The sequence below is a fragment of the Xenopus laevis genome, chromosome 6L (assembly GCF_017654675.1).
Source record: "Xenopus laevis strain J_2021 chromosome 6L, Xenopus_laevis_v10.1, whole genome shotgun sequence".
NCBI lineage: Eukaryota > Metazoa > Chordata > Amphibia > Anura > Pipidae > Xenopus > Xenopus laevis.
Window position 1 is genome coordinate 96154447 of NC_054381.1, and position 16147 is coordinate 96170593.

Below are 16147 nucleotides of genomic sequence, written 5' to 3' on the forward strand. Positions count from 1 at the left end.
CACATTACTAGACTGTAAATCTTTCCCTTTATTCTCTTAGTTTAGACCCTGAAAGGACATGTTTCCTTGCACGTAATACATTATCTGTTCAATCAAGCTTAGCATGTCCAGTAAGTATGCGCAGTACGGTACCAGCAAGTACAGCTTCAAAACACATGCAGCAGAAATGATTTTAAAGTAAAGCATAAGCCCAGAACTATGGACTCCCGAGTGTCTAAATAATGGTACTTTTATGTTGGCATCATGGACTCTAGTGTGTAAGACACGTAGGGGGTTATTTATTATGGTTCGAGTTGTGTTTTCCATGAAAATTCAAGTAGATTTTTTTGGTTAATTTTCGGGTTATTTTGGAAATAAAAACTCACATTTTTTGAGATTTATTATACTCGACCCTAGAAATAGCTTTAATCCGAAAATACAACATCTAAAACCTGTCAAGGTCAGGAGTCAATGGCAGAGGTCCCTTGAAACAGTTGAAGATGTTAATAGCCTCCATGATGTTTTTTTCTGTGGATTTTGTACACAAACTCAAATAATTTGCGCGATTCCAGTTTTTTCCTGTGGAAAACTCAATTCATTTTGTTTTTTGGGTTTCACAACTCGAACTTGCAGAATCTTGTTTTTCATAAATAAGACACCATTTGAGTTGTGAGTTTATTCGAGGTATAAAAAAACTCTTAACATTCAACCTTTTGATAAATAAACCCTTTAAAGGAGAAGGAAAGGCGTCGCCAAATGTTATGCACCCCCAAGTGATTGTATTGATTAACCTGAAACCACGGGCCGGTGCTCCTATCAGCAGAAAACTGCACTGGCCTGGGGTTATACCATTGAGCACCATGGATCGATCCTCTTCCGGCGTCTACTTTCTTCAAATTTCCTGGAGCAAATGTATGCGCAGTTGAAAAAAATAGCCGACTTTTTAGTTAAAGTTCGGCTTTTCGTTCTACTGCGCATGTGCAGCTGCGAGATGAAGGAGGAAGCTGGAAGAGTATCGCTCCATGGTGCTCACCGGTATAACACACTTAGGAAAAGAAAAAACTATCTATAGTTAGACGAAGGGGCACGCCCCCGAAATGTTAAGTTGCATTAAACACGCAGAGCTTGGCCAGCTTGCATGGAGTCCTTTTTCTTTTCCTAAGTGTGTTAATCAAGGGTTGACGATCCCTTTTAACTGAGCACTGGACCAATCTTGTTTCGAGAGGCCAGGGTGTGCTGGTGGTTTTTTGGAAATTGGCTCACTGCTATAACCCTGGGCCGGTGCAGTTATCTGCCGTTAGGAGCAACAGCCCGGGGTTTCAGGTAAGTCAATACATTCACTTGGGGGTGCCTAACATTTGGCACCCCCAAGTGTACGAAGCCTTTCCTTCTCCTTTAAATGGTTAAACGTATTTTTTCTGATCAGTGTTCAATCTGAGATGTGAACATTCAATTTGCTGCCTAAATATTTGGAGTAACAACACACTTCAAAGACATTTTGTCCTTTATTCATGTTGTCTCTTTGGGCCCAATTATATCACCATCGCCTATTAAAGGGGATGTAAATCATGTTGCTTAACCCACGCTGTGCACAAATTTTAGAGGACTACAAATGAAACATTAAAGTATGCTGGAAGCTGAAGCCCAGGATATCAAGGTTGAGTTTCTAAACTGGACAATTTTTAAGAAATATTTAATGGCATTCTGTCATGATTTTTATGCTGTAGTTTTTATTTCTAAATTACACTGAAAATAATACAATTTTATATACCATATATAATTTTGTTCCTGTACTTTTTTTTTTAAAGGTGAATAATTTTTATTTATTTTAAAACACACGTACTGTACATTGATGACAAAACAAAAATGAGTTAAAACAACATATACATATAAGGGAACGTGTAGTTCCTAGGTCACATATACATAAGAACAATTTACATAGTTCTGCAATACCTCTTATTCTTATTATCAACGCACTTGCTTGTTTCTTTACCATAAAGGTAAATTAATGGGTTTCATCTCATTAGGAGTGTCCATGCTTTATAACAGGCTACCAGATCAGCTGCTATTCAGTTAGTTCCTCTCACTCATTGCCTATCTCGTCATGGTCGCACCAGGGACCCCAAACCCTATCAAATTTGTTGTTAGCATCCCTATTTTCTCATGTTAACTTATACAAAGCGGTTGTGCTGTTGCTTAGTCGCTTACAGGTCTTCAGTGTTGGGGGGGGGGGGCGGGTAGTGCCCATCCAATGCATAGCTACTGTTTTTTTGGCATAGAAAAGCAGTAGTTTGAATAATAATCTTGAGTGTTTCAGCGGGATTATTTCATCTAGGAAAGTGTATATTTTTAGTTGTAATATTGGTGTATAGGCAGCCATCTCTGGTAGTATTGCCAGGTCATGTGCTTTCAGAAAGAGCCAGTACATCATGATGGAACTGCTTTCTGGCAGAATATTGTTTCTCCTACTGTAACTGAAGTTACTCTTGAGTGCTATTTTCATATCTACCAGGTAGCCAGGGATCTTGTGTCAGGGAGCTGTTATCTTGTTACATTCCTTGTTCTACTGATGGCTGCTAGGGGGGGTAGGGAGGTGGGTGACATCACTCCAACTTGAAGTGCAGCAGAAAAAGTGACCGAAGTTTATCAGAGCACAAGTCACATGACTGAAGGAGCCTGGGAAGCTAACAATATGTCTAGACTCATGTCAGATTTCAAAATTAAATAAAAAAAATCTAATGGATTTCAATGCAGATGCTGGAGCAGCACTATTGAAAAAAACATGTTTTCCTGTGACAGAATCCTTTTGAGTCTTAAAGGAGAACTAAAGCTCAACTAAAGTAGTAGGGTAAAAATGTTGAACATTTATGTTTTGGGTTTCTGTACCAGCCCAAGGCAGCCTCAGCCTTTTAGCAGTAAAGATCTGTTCCTCCAAAGATGACCCTCCCCATCTTCTTCTGATGATCCACTGCACATGCTCTGTGCTGCTGTCACTTACACTGAGCATGTGCAATGGGACACTCTTGTTACAACTTTAAAGGTCTGGGCCATTATTGTTATAGAGCTGTTCAACCTTAGGCTAGTTCAATAAGTTCAGTATATAAAATATGGCATTTCTAGCCATATAAGTTAAAACTAAACAGTTTGATTGCAGACCAATATTGTTTGAAAATCGCACAATAATATTAATATAAAATAATAATTGCGGCAAGAAAGCTGAGGTAGTGCTGTTAAGCAGCAATCTCCCTTATGAAATTTATGCAATAGTAATTTAGTTTGGGCGATTTTAAAGAGCCAGGTGGCATAGTGAGATGGATTTATTGATGATTTAAATCCACTTAATGAATTTGTATTTTTCTGATAGGCTGTTCTCCATAATGTAAGTGGCAATAAGGTACAGTTATAAACCACTGTAACCATTTTTTGCAAGTGATTTTATTTGTACAGTTTGTAGCTCTAGAAGTTTAGATGCAATTAAATCCAACTGTATTAACCTGCATGCCTGGGGCTGATTTTATACTGTCTGTTAAAGGTAAAATTACTTGTCAACTCTGTCATTTTCTCTTATGTACCTTGAGCAAGATTTTTATTCAGGAGTTTTAGTAAAGCAGAGCCTATTGCATGAATTACAAGCCATTTTGTTATCATCGTAAAACGTTACAGTTGTGCAATCTTCAAAAATAAGTATGCATAGTGGACCAGGGCTGAATCCTTCATAAAACATTTGAATGAATTAAAACCGGCTCAAATTTGAGATCAGCATCTGTGAAGAAAAATGTCCAACATCTTAAAATCACATCACATTATAGGGCAGAGATATCAACGGTCAAGATGCTTGATCCCGAAAAAAAATCTCCTGCAGATCAATTCTTTCTAATTTTCTTCAAGAATTGTATTTTCTCATGAAAAATATTTGCAAGCTGAATCCAACATTCAACTCAGTGGGGATATCAGTGTGTATTTCAGTGAGACATTGTCAAGATTAGTTGAGGTTTTTTTTACTATTCACATAATAGATCATTTGCAACATTTTCTTATGTTTTAACGATAAAGAAAATGTGTGAGAAACACAAGAAATTAAATAGCGATGAACCAAATCCACTATTTTGGATTCGGCCAAACCCCCGAATCCTTCTAGAAAGATTCGTCCGAATCCGAATTTGCATATGCAAATTAGAGTTAGGAAAGGGAAAACATTTCAATAAATGGTCAATAAAAAATTAATTTTCAGATACGGTCTAAAAGAAGTATTCTTATTAAGAAAGAATGTTGTTTGGAATAAAATTGTGATGGTTTTAGAGCAGTTGCTGATGGTATACTGTATAAATTAAGTAAAGCAGCCAACCAATACTATACATGACGTGAGCAGGTATGTCAAAGATTCCAATGATTGGCTGCAGAAAGGATGTACAATTATTCAGGCCATGTTAATAGTACAGATAAGTGATTTATTATCCAGAAAGCTCAGGCCATCTCCCATAAGCAAATAATTGTAATTTTGTAAATTGATTTGCCTTTTCTCTGTGATAATAAAATAGAACTTGTACTTGATCCTAACTAAGCTACATACATCTATATTGTTGGTTTTAATGATAAATGCATTTTTAGACAAAATGTTAATCCAAGTTATGAAAAGAACTTTTATATGGAAAACACCAGGTCACAACCATTGCAGTTAACAGCTCCCAAACCATTGGAAATAGATCTGAACCACTGGGTTCTATTTAATTTAGGAATTCGGTTCAGGATTCGGCCTTTTTCAGCAGGATTCGGATTCAGCTGAATAAAGCAGGATTCGGATAAAGCTGCCCAGCCGAACCGAATCCTAATTTGCATATGCAAATTAGGGGCAGGGAGGGAAATTGCGTGACTTTTTGTAGGAAAACAAGGAAGTAAAACATGTTTTCCCCTCCTCACCCCTAATTTGCATATGCAAATTAGGGTTGGGATTCGGTTCGGTATTCGGCCAAATCTTTCACAAAAATGTGGATTCGGTGCATCCCTAATTTAATTTAAAAAGATTTAAGCAAATTATAGTCTTGTTCCTGGTACGGTGGCTAGTTTTGCTTTTACATATAGTAATGATATACAGATGTGGGACCTGTAATCCAGAAGGTTTGGGACCTGGGGTTTTCTGCATAGGGGGTCCTTCCTTTAAGCCTACTAAAATATAATGTAAATATTAATTAAACCCAATAAGGCCTCCAATAATGATTGATTAAGGGTTTCCGCATAATGGATACCATACTTGTACTTCCAGCTCCCCATTTCTGCTCCATCCTTTTGCTTTTTTTTACAAAGGCCATAAAAAGCTTATAAATGGGATAATAGTAGTCACATTAGAGTTCTGTGGTAGCTCCTTGGTGACTTATCTTACCTTTGAAGTTAACTGCCGGGGATGCATTATCTTTTATGCCAAAGTTTCCTAAAATTGTGTTTGGTACCCCAGTAGAGAGGGTTTAAAACAATGAAAGTGGGACTTAGCCTAAAGAATGGTTAGGGTGAGTTGTGGGGTGAAAGCAAGTATCACTCTTTATGTAAGCTTGCAGTGAAAATATATCACTAATATAAATGGAAAAAATGTTTTTGTTTACCTTTTTTGATCTCCACATTATGCATAAAATCAATTTTGTTTGTCTAGTGCTTCCTGCTAGAAAATAACAAATATGGTTTCAGCAATAAGAAAATTGGAATATTATAGAAAGAAGGAAGACACCTGTAAGCAAAGTGTATGTTAAGATTAATGTAAATCTAAAGACTTTTATAGAGTATTATTTAAAGTTATTTAAAACTGCCAACACAGACTGATATGCAGTTCTGCCTTTACTCGGTTATTTTACATTTCCAATAAAAGTATGTTCAATCATCTGTTTAATCGCTGCAATGAAATTATTACGTTAAACATAGTGTGCTAATATCTTATTTCCCTCTTTCATCTTGAATATCTAATCTCATATTTTTTATGACCTTTGAATATTAAAACATCACATGACAGTGTTAGAGTTTGTGTATTCATAACATTAATGTGCAATAGTGAGATAAAAGATTCATCAATAACACCAGACTTGGAGTAGTCTTATATGGGAGTATCACGTTGCCTCCCATAGCAGAGACAGACGAGCTTACGGAAAAGTGTATAATGCTGTCTTGCTCTATTGGTTGGTTTAGTGGTTATGGCTTTGACTAAAATTATTTTGGAAATACCAAAGATACAGTATGTGTAAAACCACTTATAATTGTCTAGTTTTCTTTTTTTGCTTCTGTTTCACAATGATTGTATTAATGATCATCTAACTGCAACAGAGAACAACAGGGCAGTGCATTCCACAACCTCACTCCTCACTGTGAAGAACCACCTATGCAGCTTCAAATGAAAGTTCTTTTCTTCTAGTCAGAAGGGGGGGGGGCTCTGGTACCGTGATCCACTTTATGGGAAGGTCCCCTGCTATTTGTCTATAATGTCCTCTAATGTATTTAGAAAGTGTAATCATGTCTCCTCGCAAGCATCTTTTTTCCAAGAAAAAACAACCCCAACCTTGACAGTCTACCCTCCTAATTTAAGTCTTCCATCCATCTAACCAGTTTAGTTGCACGTCTCTGCACTTTCTCCAGCTCATTTATATCCCTCTTAAGGACTGAAGTCCAAAACTGCACTGCATACTCCAGATGAGGCCTCACCAGGGACCTATAAAGAGGCAAAATTATATTTTCAACCCTTGAGTTAATGCCCTTTTTTATGAAAGATGGTACTTGAGTAACCAGGGAATGACAGTTTGCTGTCCAGTTGCATGAAACGTATAGTTCTGCACAATTTAGTATCATCAGCAAAAATAAAACAGTACTTTCAATGCCCACCTCCAGGTCATTAATAAACAAGTTAAAAAGCAAAAGACCAAGGACAGACCCTTGTGATAATCTAATAACAACACTGGTTCATTTCTGATTCACGACATGAAATAAAATTCCAGGGACCACAAACAAGTTCAAATGATTCATTTGAATTGCTTTACCAGTGATTATGCCCATTCTGCAAATGATTTCTATTGAAGTAGAAACCCTAATTTTATTTTAGTGTTAACATATCTGGTCCCTGGTGCCAGACATTCTTTATAAACAAACACCCACTCATTCATTCTCAGTCCCATTGCTTTCAAAGAAGCTTTAGATAATGCAAATGTTTGCTTTGAAAGAAAATCCTACAATGAACACATCATGGTTCCTAGGTATTTTACTAACCAGTGTCAATGAAACTCATTTAAATGCTATTGCAATAATGTTTCTAAACATGTGATCGCACAATTTATGGAAACTGTTGCACCTTAATAAATGAATAAATGGCACAGCGAGATGGCAATAAGTTAAGTCAGAATTATAAATTCATTATCGTGAACAACAGATCTACAATCTGTAAACAAAGGGATCGAGGTACCATAGATGGATGATACATGGATCTACAGCATGAAAGGGGTACAGAGGTGAATCACCTGCTTTTACAGCTAATTATCTGCTTATTTATGGTTTCCCTGCCCCTAGATAATAATTAAGTTATTAAGTGGCATCTCAGGCACAATTGCACTGGGGCCCAGGATATCAGCAGGATATCAGCAAATGGTATCCTTGCTTCCAGAACCTGCCAGCACAGATCACCCATCATCTTGAGCCACATAACAGTCCTCCACCTCCAGCAGCTTTCCTGTTCCTTCCATTTGCCTGCCTATATAAGGGAAGCCACATAAACGTGAGATCTTTCCATAATTTGGATCTCCATATCTTGAGTCTACTAAAAAAACATTTAAAGCATTAATTAAACCCAATAGGATTGTTTTGCCTCCAATAAGAATGGATTATATCTTAGTCAAATGACAGAGTTCTGAAACCTTTTTAAAAAAGCAGCTTGCAGCCTTGTTTTTTTATATGGTCACAGTATTCCTCAGTGACTTCTAATATCCTTATAATTGACTGTAGGGGATACAGTATCCCTTGTAATACATGAGCGATAATCAGAATTCCCTGCATGCAGCCTTGTGCTTTTATATGGGCATAGAACTCCTCAGTGACTTTTTAATATCCTTATGTTTTAAACTAGGGGGTACATACAAAGGAAACATTTGGGGCCCCTTAAACATATATTGAATAGAAACTCAATTAGTTTTGCAATCTTTAACCCCATGATGACTTTCCTGGGCACACAATTTAAAACTAGTTGTCAGCACTTACAAAAATGCAGCTTAAATGACTAAATAAAAAACCTCTGTGCTGAGTCATCTTAGGGGCCCATTTACTTGGCTCGAGTGAAGGAATAGAGGAAAAAAACTAAGAATTTCTAATGTTTTTTTTGGCTACTTCGACCATCGAATTGGCTACTTCGACTTGAACTAAAAATCGGTCGACTATTCGACCACTTGATAGTCGAAGTACTGTCTCTTTAAGAAAAAACTTCGACCCCCTAGTTCGCCACCTAAAAGCTACCGAAGTCAATGTTAGCCAATGGGGAAGGCCCCCATAGGCTTTGGTAGCTTTTTTGGGTCGAAGAAAAATCGTTCAATCGATGGATTAAAATCCTTCTAATCAAACGATTCTAAGGATTTAATTTTTCGTTCGATCGAACTATTTGCGCTAAATCCTTCGACTTCGATATTCTAAGTCCAAGGATTTAACTTCGATGGTCGAATATCGAGGGTTAATTAAACCTCGATATTCGACCCTATGTAAATTTGCCCCTTAGTGTCAACATTTAGTTACACCACTGGTATTTACATAGTGAATAAAGTACCCCCTCTTGTAAAATATAAGGATATTATAAGTTACCGAGGAGTTTCATGACCATATAAAAACACGAGGCCGAAGGCCGAGTGTTTTTATACGGGTCATGGAACTCCAAGGTAACTTCTAATATCCTCATATTTTGCTACAGGGGGTACTTTATTTATTATAATACACAAGTTTCAGTGAGTCATGTGACAGAAATGACATCAGAACTCACCGTTTATAACTGATGACATCAGAACTCATTGTTTATAAGGATATAATTTACAAGATATTCATGGCTTTTGTGTATTATATATGCTTATGTTCACTGTTACCGACACTCACATTAGCTTTGGCAAACATACTGATATAGCCCCATGATCCACAATTAATAATGCAATAAAGCAGGCAAGTTTCTTTTGTCGACCCCCACATCCATACCTCCCAACTGTCCCATTTTTAGAGGTGCAGTCCCTCGTTTGTACTGGAAAGTCCAGTTTTTCTCTGCATTGAACAGCCGAAAAATACACAAATTTTCTAACTTAATTGGCTTTTTGCAGAGAGCCCAGAACAACCACAGCAGAAGATAAGATACTTTTGTAACAATTTGTAGATAAGCAAATAAGTCATTGTAACAATATAAGATAACAGGTCCCTTGGGAAAAGTTAGACTCACAGCTCAAGGGGCAACTCACCGTCATTAGCAAAACTTTAATAACTAAAAAAAACACAGAAATATCTTCAAACTTTCATAAGTCAAATTTTGTAAAATGAACATGGTAATTAAAAAAAATTTCACCGCTGGATTTTTTTCCCTGCTGGAATATGAATAGGAGAGGCCTGAATAGAAAGATGCATAATTAAAAAGTAGTACAGGTATGGGACCTGTTATCCAGAATGCTCGGGACCTGGGGTTTTCCGGATAACGGATCTTTCCGTAATTTGGGCCTTCATGCCTTAAGTCTACTAGAAATTAATTTAAACATTAAATAACCCCAATAGGCTGGTTTTGCGTCCAATAAGGATTAATAATATATTATTTGGGATCAAGTACAAGCTTCTGTTTTATTATTACAGAGAAAAAGGAAATCATTTTTAAAAATTTGGATTATTTGGATAAAATGGAGTCTATGGGAGACAGCCATTCAGTAATTCGGAGCTTTCTGGATATCGGGTTTCTGGAAAAGGGATCCTATACCTGTAATAACAATAAATTCGTAGCCTTTCAGATCATTTGTTTTTAAATGGGGTCAGTGACCCCCATTTGAAAGCTGGAAAGAGACAAATTAAAAAAATATATAACAAAAAAATGAAGACCAATGAAAAAGATGCTTAAAATTAGTCATTCTCTGACATACTAAAAGTTATGGTAAAGGTGAACCACCCCTTTAAGACCATGTGACTTTTTTCACGGCAGCTATTTATGCACAAACTACATTGGAGTCTAAAGTTGTTTTTTCCGCTGCAACTTTTGTCGTGACAACTTTTTGATGCTCAATATTTAAAGTTTTGCACTGCCATAATTTTGCCCTGCTTGTCAAAACGTGTACTTCATTTTTAGTAAATTGCATTTTTATCTTTCACAAAATTACTTACTATAAATTTTAAAGTTTATTAAAAAATGTCCTTATGAAGAAACAACACTGTTATGAAATGAATGAGTGATGTTTGGGTCAGTCTGGGAACTGCAGGACTACCCACAATTCGGATAGATTTAGACAACCAAATGCCTCCACCACCCAGCCGCTCCGACAGCCCTTTAACAGTCCATGCCAAACCCCACATGTAGCAGGTGGTGGTTGTTTATTTACTCACATTCACCTCCCCCACCTCCCCCTTAAGATATGAGAGAAGGTACAGGGTGGGACAGGCATATAGATTAGTGCTATGTGTTCGGCTGGGTTGGTTACACACATGACTAAAAGGAATACAACAACTATCAATGGCCACTAGATGTCAATATAACACATCTAATTTGTATTCCTAATAAATGTATTGTTAGGTCAAATATGCATTCAATTCTGTATTTGAGGTGCAGTTTACTGTGAACAATTCATGAAAACAATACAAATGTGCTAAAATCCATATAAACATGGTAATGCTTGAACTGGTTACTTGGTCAACTAACATATTTCCATAGAGGTTGTCCCAAAGCATTTGAAAGGGTTTGGATCCCTAGAATAGATGAGTACCTCCCCTCCTTATCATTCCAAACCCTGCTGAAGACTCCAAATACCCCCCCACCAACTCCTTGTTGTTACTTATCATTTGTAATCAGTTTGGGTGTTAATGTAAAACTTCAATATTCTGGCAAAAAAAATGGTTACGCTAATAGGTGTCCACAGAGAATCTTTCCAAGATTAAGCCTGTATACTAGGTGCCAAGTATGTAGGAAATCAGTTTATTTGCAAAGCCCATAAAGTTATTGTATAGCTAGGAGGGCTGTTTAAATAGAATACAAATGAAAAAAGCTGCTGAATGCAGCACTGCAAAACTTTTTGACTACATGCACTTTGTGAACTACACTCATTCTACCAAAACATACCCCTGACGTACCAGCATGATTAATACAGAAAATGGAACCTCTGCATAGGGGTGGTGAATATAAAAATGTGGACAGCATTAGTGTGGATTAAGTCTGGACACAACTAGTCGAGGCTTTGAGCAATTATTCATAGCCTAAGGCTAGGGCCACAAGGGGGCTATTAGTCCCACCATGGGCAGTAGAAGGGGTGATCCTGGCCAGTCCTCTGAAGTAGTTTGCTGCTGCAGCCCCCCCCCCTTACTTTTTACAAGCGAGTTTAATCAGCAAAAAATTAGTTTTTTGGATTTGGAGCTAGCTAACGATAAAGAAAGCATAGTAAGTACGGTATTTCGGAAAGAAACTGCGGGGAATACCCTACTTAGAGCTGATTCATGTCACCCTACACATGTATTTAATGCCATACCCTTCGGTCAATTTCAACGACTGCGTCGTAACTGTAGCACAGATGAGGAATTTATTAAGAAATCAATTGACCTGAGGGATCGTCTTTTACAAAGAAACTATTCATTTGACCTCTTAAAATCTTCCTTTTTGAAAGCCTTTAGAATAAATAGAACAACCCTTTTAAGTGAGAGTAATAAACAAAACAACGAACAAAGGAGAAACAAAGGACAAAAGGATGAAAAACCCATGTTTATTACATCTTTTAGTAGACAATATCATAAAATCAAGACACTAGTCAAAAAGAATTTACCTATTTTATTCAATGATGATAGTCTACATAATATCTTAAAAGAGGGTTGCAAATTCGTCACACGACGAGCACCCACTTTAGGTAATCTTTTGGCACCAAGTGCAGTACCTGGTAAAGTAAAGAATCAAACCTGGTTACATGTAAAGGGTACCTATAAATGTGGTGCTAATAGGTGTGTCACATGTGAAAGAATAAAAGTATCAAAAGAATTTGCGAGTAACAGTACAGGTAAATCGTATAAAATGAATCATTTTATTAACTGTAATACTAAATTTGTTATTTATTTACTAAGTTGCTCTAAATGTGGCATACAATATGTGGGGTGTACATCTAGGAATTTAAAATGCAGAATGAGAGAACATATACTTCACATTACTTCCCGCAGCCATTCTACTGTAATATCCAGGCATTTTCTTGATTGTAATAATGGTGATGAAAGGTATTTAAATATTCAAGGCATTGAGAAAATTGAGCCGGCCTATCGAGGAGGCAATTTGATGGAAAGGCTTCTCCATAGAGAGGCTTTTTGGATTTTTACACTGGGAACCCGCCAACCCGCAGGCTTAAATCTTAGGTTCGATATAGCCTGTCACGTTTAGGGTAGATATTTGTGGGCCCGTGCAAAAAACCAGCCTAATGACCCAAATAGATAACGTTTTTACTTCCATTAAGATTTGTCCTCAAAAAAGCCTTTGTTTCTCATATACCCTGTGTTAAACGTAGATTTCATCACTTTATCCATTTGTCTAAAAATGAAAAATCACAGATCGTTAAAAAAGTCCCGATATACCCTGTATGCTTCTCTATGATCAAATAGAAACTTCACTCCCATTTCAGGTATAGTTTATTTGGGTAATAAAATTCGTCAGCCTAGGAAATATTATTCATTTAACTTATGGCCTCTTTCAAAGATTTAATTTAAGATCCATTTAATGAAATTCAAGGTCTTTTTCTTCATTAGTTAATATATATATATTTGCCTGTTTTTCCAGGTATTTTCCTAAGGCTCTTTCTCAACTTGTTTTCTCAACTTGTTTTCAAGTAACATTTTATCCTATTTTAATATACACGCAAGGTTCTATACGGCAGGTTTTTGTTTGATCTATAATAATATTAAAGGCATCGCTAACATCTGTTTGAAATTCGCTGTGATTAAATCAAATTAGTGATGTCATTTCCTTTGATAATTTTCTTTAAAAAGCCGTTGCGAGTCTGTGTGAATTCATGCCTATGACTACGTATCGCTTAGATACGAAACGCGTCAGGACATTCTGGTTTTAATGTATTTGAAATAAAAGTTGAAATTTTACCCTACGAAGTGACGTCCGGCTGTGCTTGCCTTTTCCTCTATACTCAACTGTGCACACACCCCCTGCTACGGGTTCGGGGCGATGCACCCGGACCACTAAAGACTACGGGTGAGTGTTTTTCCACTTATACTTCAGCGACCGTTTATTTGAATCATTTATTCAAGCGCTGGACCTGGGGTTTTTACACCCAGGTCACGTCTGTTACCGGGTGAGCAGGATTTGCCTATCCTTCATCCGATTAGATAAATTACGTACATCCATTTTGATCCATTACGGAACTGTGCAGCTGTTTTTCGTTTATTGTTAACATTACACTGCATGCAAGAGTTTCTGTGTGTGTGTCACAATCAGTTGTGCACTGTAGTGTCATATCATGCAGGCAAATGAACAAGGGCACCAAAGATAATGATTGCTTTGAAATGAAGCTCTCAAAGAAAAGTTTAGTGATAATATTTATACCAGCGATGCCCATCTTAAGGTCCTGCAGTTTCTACAGTTTCTTGTGATAATCACCCAAGGTCTTTGCCTGATGGATATTACAGTGTTGGAGTTAAAGTAAGGTATGGAGAACTCCCCTAAATATACATATACATAAATCAGGGATGTTTAACCCTTGGGGCAGGACTACACGGCCGATTTCGCCGCGATCCGACGCGCTGTGCAAAATCACAGGCGTCACGTCGGAAACAAGGTAAGTAATGGCAGTGTCGGATCGTGTCGCATTGTTGATCCGACGCGACTGTCGGATGCAGACGCAGCGTCTGCATCCGACAGTCGTGTCGCGTCGCATCAACAATGCGACACAATGTGACAATTGATTTACTTACATTGTTTCCGTCGCATCCGACTTGACGCCTGTGATTTTGCGCAGCGCGTCGGATCGCAGCAAAATCGCCCGTGTAGTCCTGCCCTTAGCTGTGGATACAGTACAACACGTAACAGCTCAGCTTTCAGTCAGATTATGATATTGTAGTACAACTACAGCTGGAGGAATGCAGGTTGGACATCTAACGTGTATATACCGTCTGTGAATACTTAAACACCAGGAGGGGATATATATATATATATATATATATATATATATATATATATATATATATATATATATATATATATATATATATATATATATATATATATATATATATATGCAGGGCGTGGGTCCAGGAGGTATAAGGAGCCCACGGCTGTAGCAGTATCAGTATAGGTTTAACAAAAACGTCTCATTCAACACCAGGGGTAAAGCGTGACAGGAAACTGCGGATTTGGTCTCACACTCACATTGCTTGATGAGTCAGCTCAGGGCTTCTGGCTGCTTCTTCAGGTTTTTCCTATTCATGGAAGACACTTGCTGGGACATTGCAAATGCTGACAACTGCTTCCTCTCAACTCTCCTCAAAGTCCTATACACAATCACCATGGCAACAACAATAACCAATCATCTGCGCTTCCGGTTACATCTCAGCAGCTTGGAGCAGTGCTACATAATATACAGGCGAGCTGTTGGATTAAAGCTGTATGCAGCATCTTAGTTATGATGAAGGATGTCCTAAAATGGACACTGTACAGTTTGCCTGTGAATACAGTCCACACAGGCTCCCTCAATGTAGGAAACAAGTTTAGGACATATCCAGTGTCAGCGATGCGATTTCTAAGCACACGGAATGCAGCTTCACTTAGTATGTTTGTCACCATTCAAATAAGTCTCTATTCACAAGCCCTCCTGTCACATTACTCAGCCTTCCACTATCCTCTCTCAGCCCTATCCTCATCTTTAACCCCTACAATAACTATCTCCTCCCTCAGTCCTGCCTCCTCCTCATTCCTCAGCGTTCATCTTCCCTAGGACCCTGACGACAAGGCTGACGAATGAGGGGTTAAGGTAAGGCTGAGGGTGGAGATCGTTGCAGTAGCAAATCCGACACGTGAAGGCTGAGTAATGTGACAGGGGGAGAGATGCTGCCAGGACGGAGGAGTGAATAGAGCCTTATTGGAAGGGTGAGGAACATACCAGGAGAAGCCGCATTCTGTGAGCTTAGGAGATCGCACGGCACAGACAGACTTTGGCTGATCCCTGCTGCCTCTGTCACAATTCCCACCTCCCCAATGTTAGCATTCAGTCATCTATCTGCCCTATTCCATTGGATCTTACCCCCTCCATCTCTACATCTAAGTCAGGTGTCTTATAACTTACTTGCAGTATCCAGTATTCCTGCCTCCATGGCTTCTAAACTGTAACACTCAGATTGCCCGCTTTGTCTCTCCCTAGCTGATCTCAGCCAATGGCCTCCCAGCAGAGGGTGGGGACATTTATGAAATCCAATCAACAATCAGTATTCCACTGTTGCTATTGCAAAAGAGCCAATCAAAAAGGGCTGCCTTCTGTCGATTCTGATTGGCTGTAGCCATTGGGGGCGGAACTTCCTGTCAACAAGGAAAGCAAAGACAGAAAATAGAGGAGAAAACATTTTGTGCAGGACAGATGACACGGAGGAGCATGGATACGTATATACCTCAGGTGGGATTAAAGACACCTGTCCTACTACATACAAGTAATTTAGAAGGAGAGATAGAGGAGGGCGCATGAAGCATATGGGGAGGGAGGATAGAGGTGGGCGGGGTTAGGGGACGAAGCAGGGCGGAGACTGACTGTACTGCCTTATACAGATGAGGAGGAGGGAGACATGGGGTGGAGTTCTCAGGACTTGACTTTCTAGTGCTTGCCAGTGGGTAAATTGGTGTATATATCTGCATACCTCGGTCACTACTCTCGTGTGGAGGGGGTACGTAAAACAGCAAAGGAATTGCTAAGGCAGCTGGGAGTTGTAGTTAACAAGTGCTGGCTAGTGAAGGAGTAACTTAGTGACAGCG

At 38.3% G+C, this 16147-nt stretch overlaps 1 long non-coding RNA gene across 1 annotated transcript; it reads right to left on the reverse strand.

Moving 5' to 3' along the window:
* Positions 1-2813: 2813 nt before the first annotated feature.
* On the reverse strand, positions 2814-6332 carry LOC108719136. Its single transcript, XR_001936167.2, has 2 exons — positions 5574-6332; positions 2814-3742 (listed from the first exon to the last, which is right to left on the reverse strand). It is a non-coding gene; the product is annotated as an uncharacterized LOC108719136 (long non-coding RNA).
* Positions 6333-16147: the final 9815 nt, after the last annotated feature.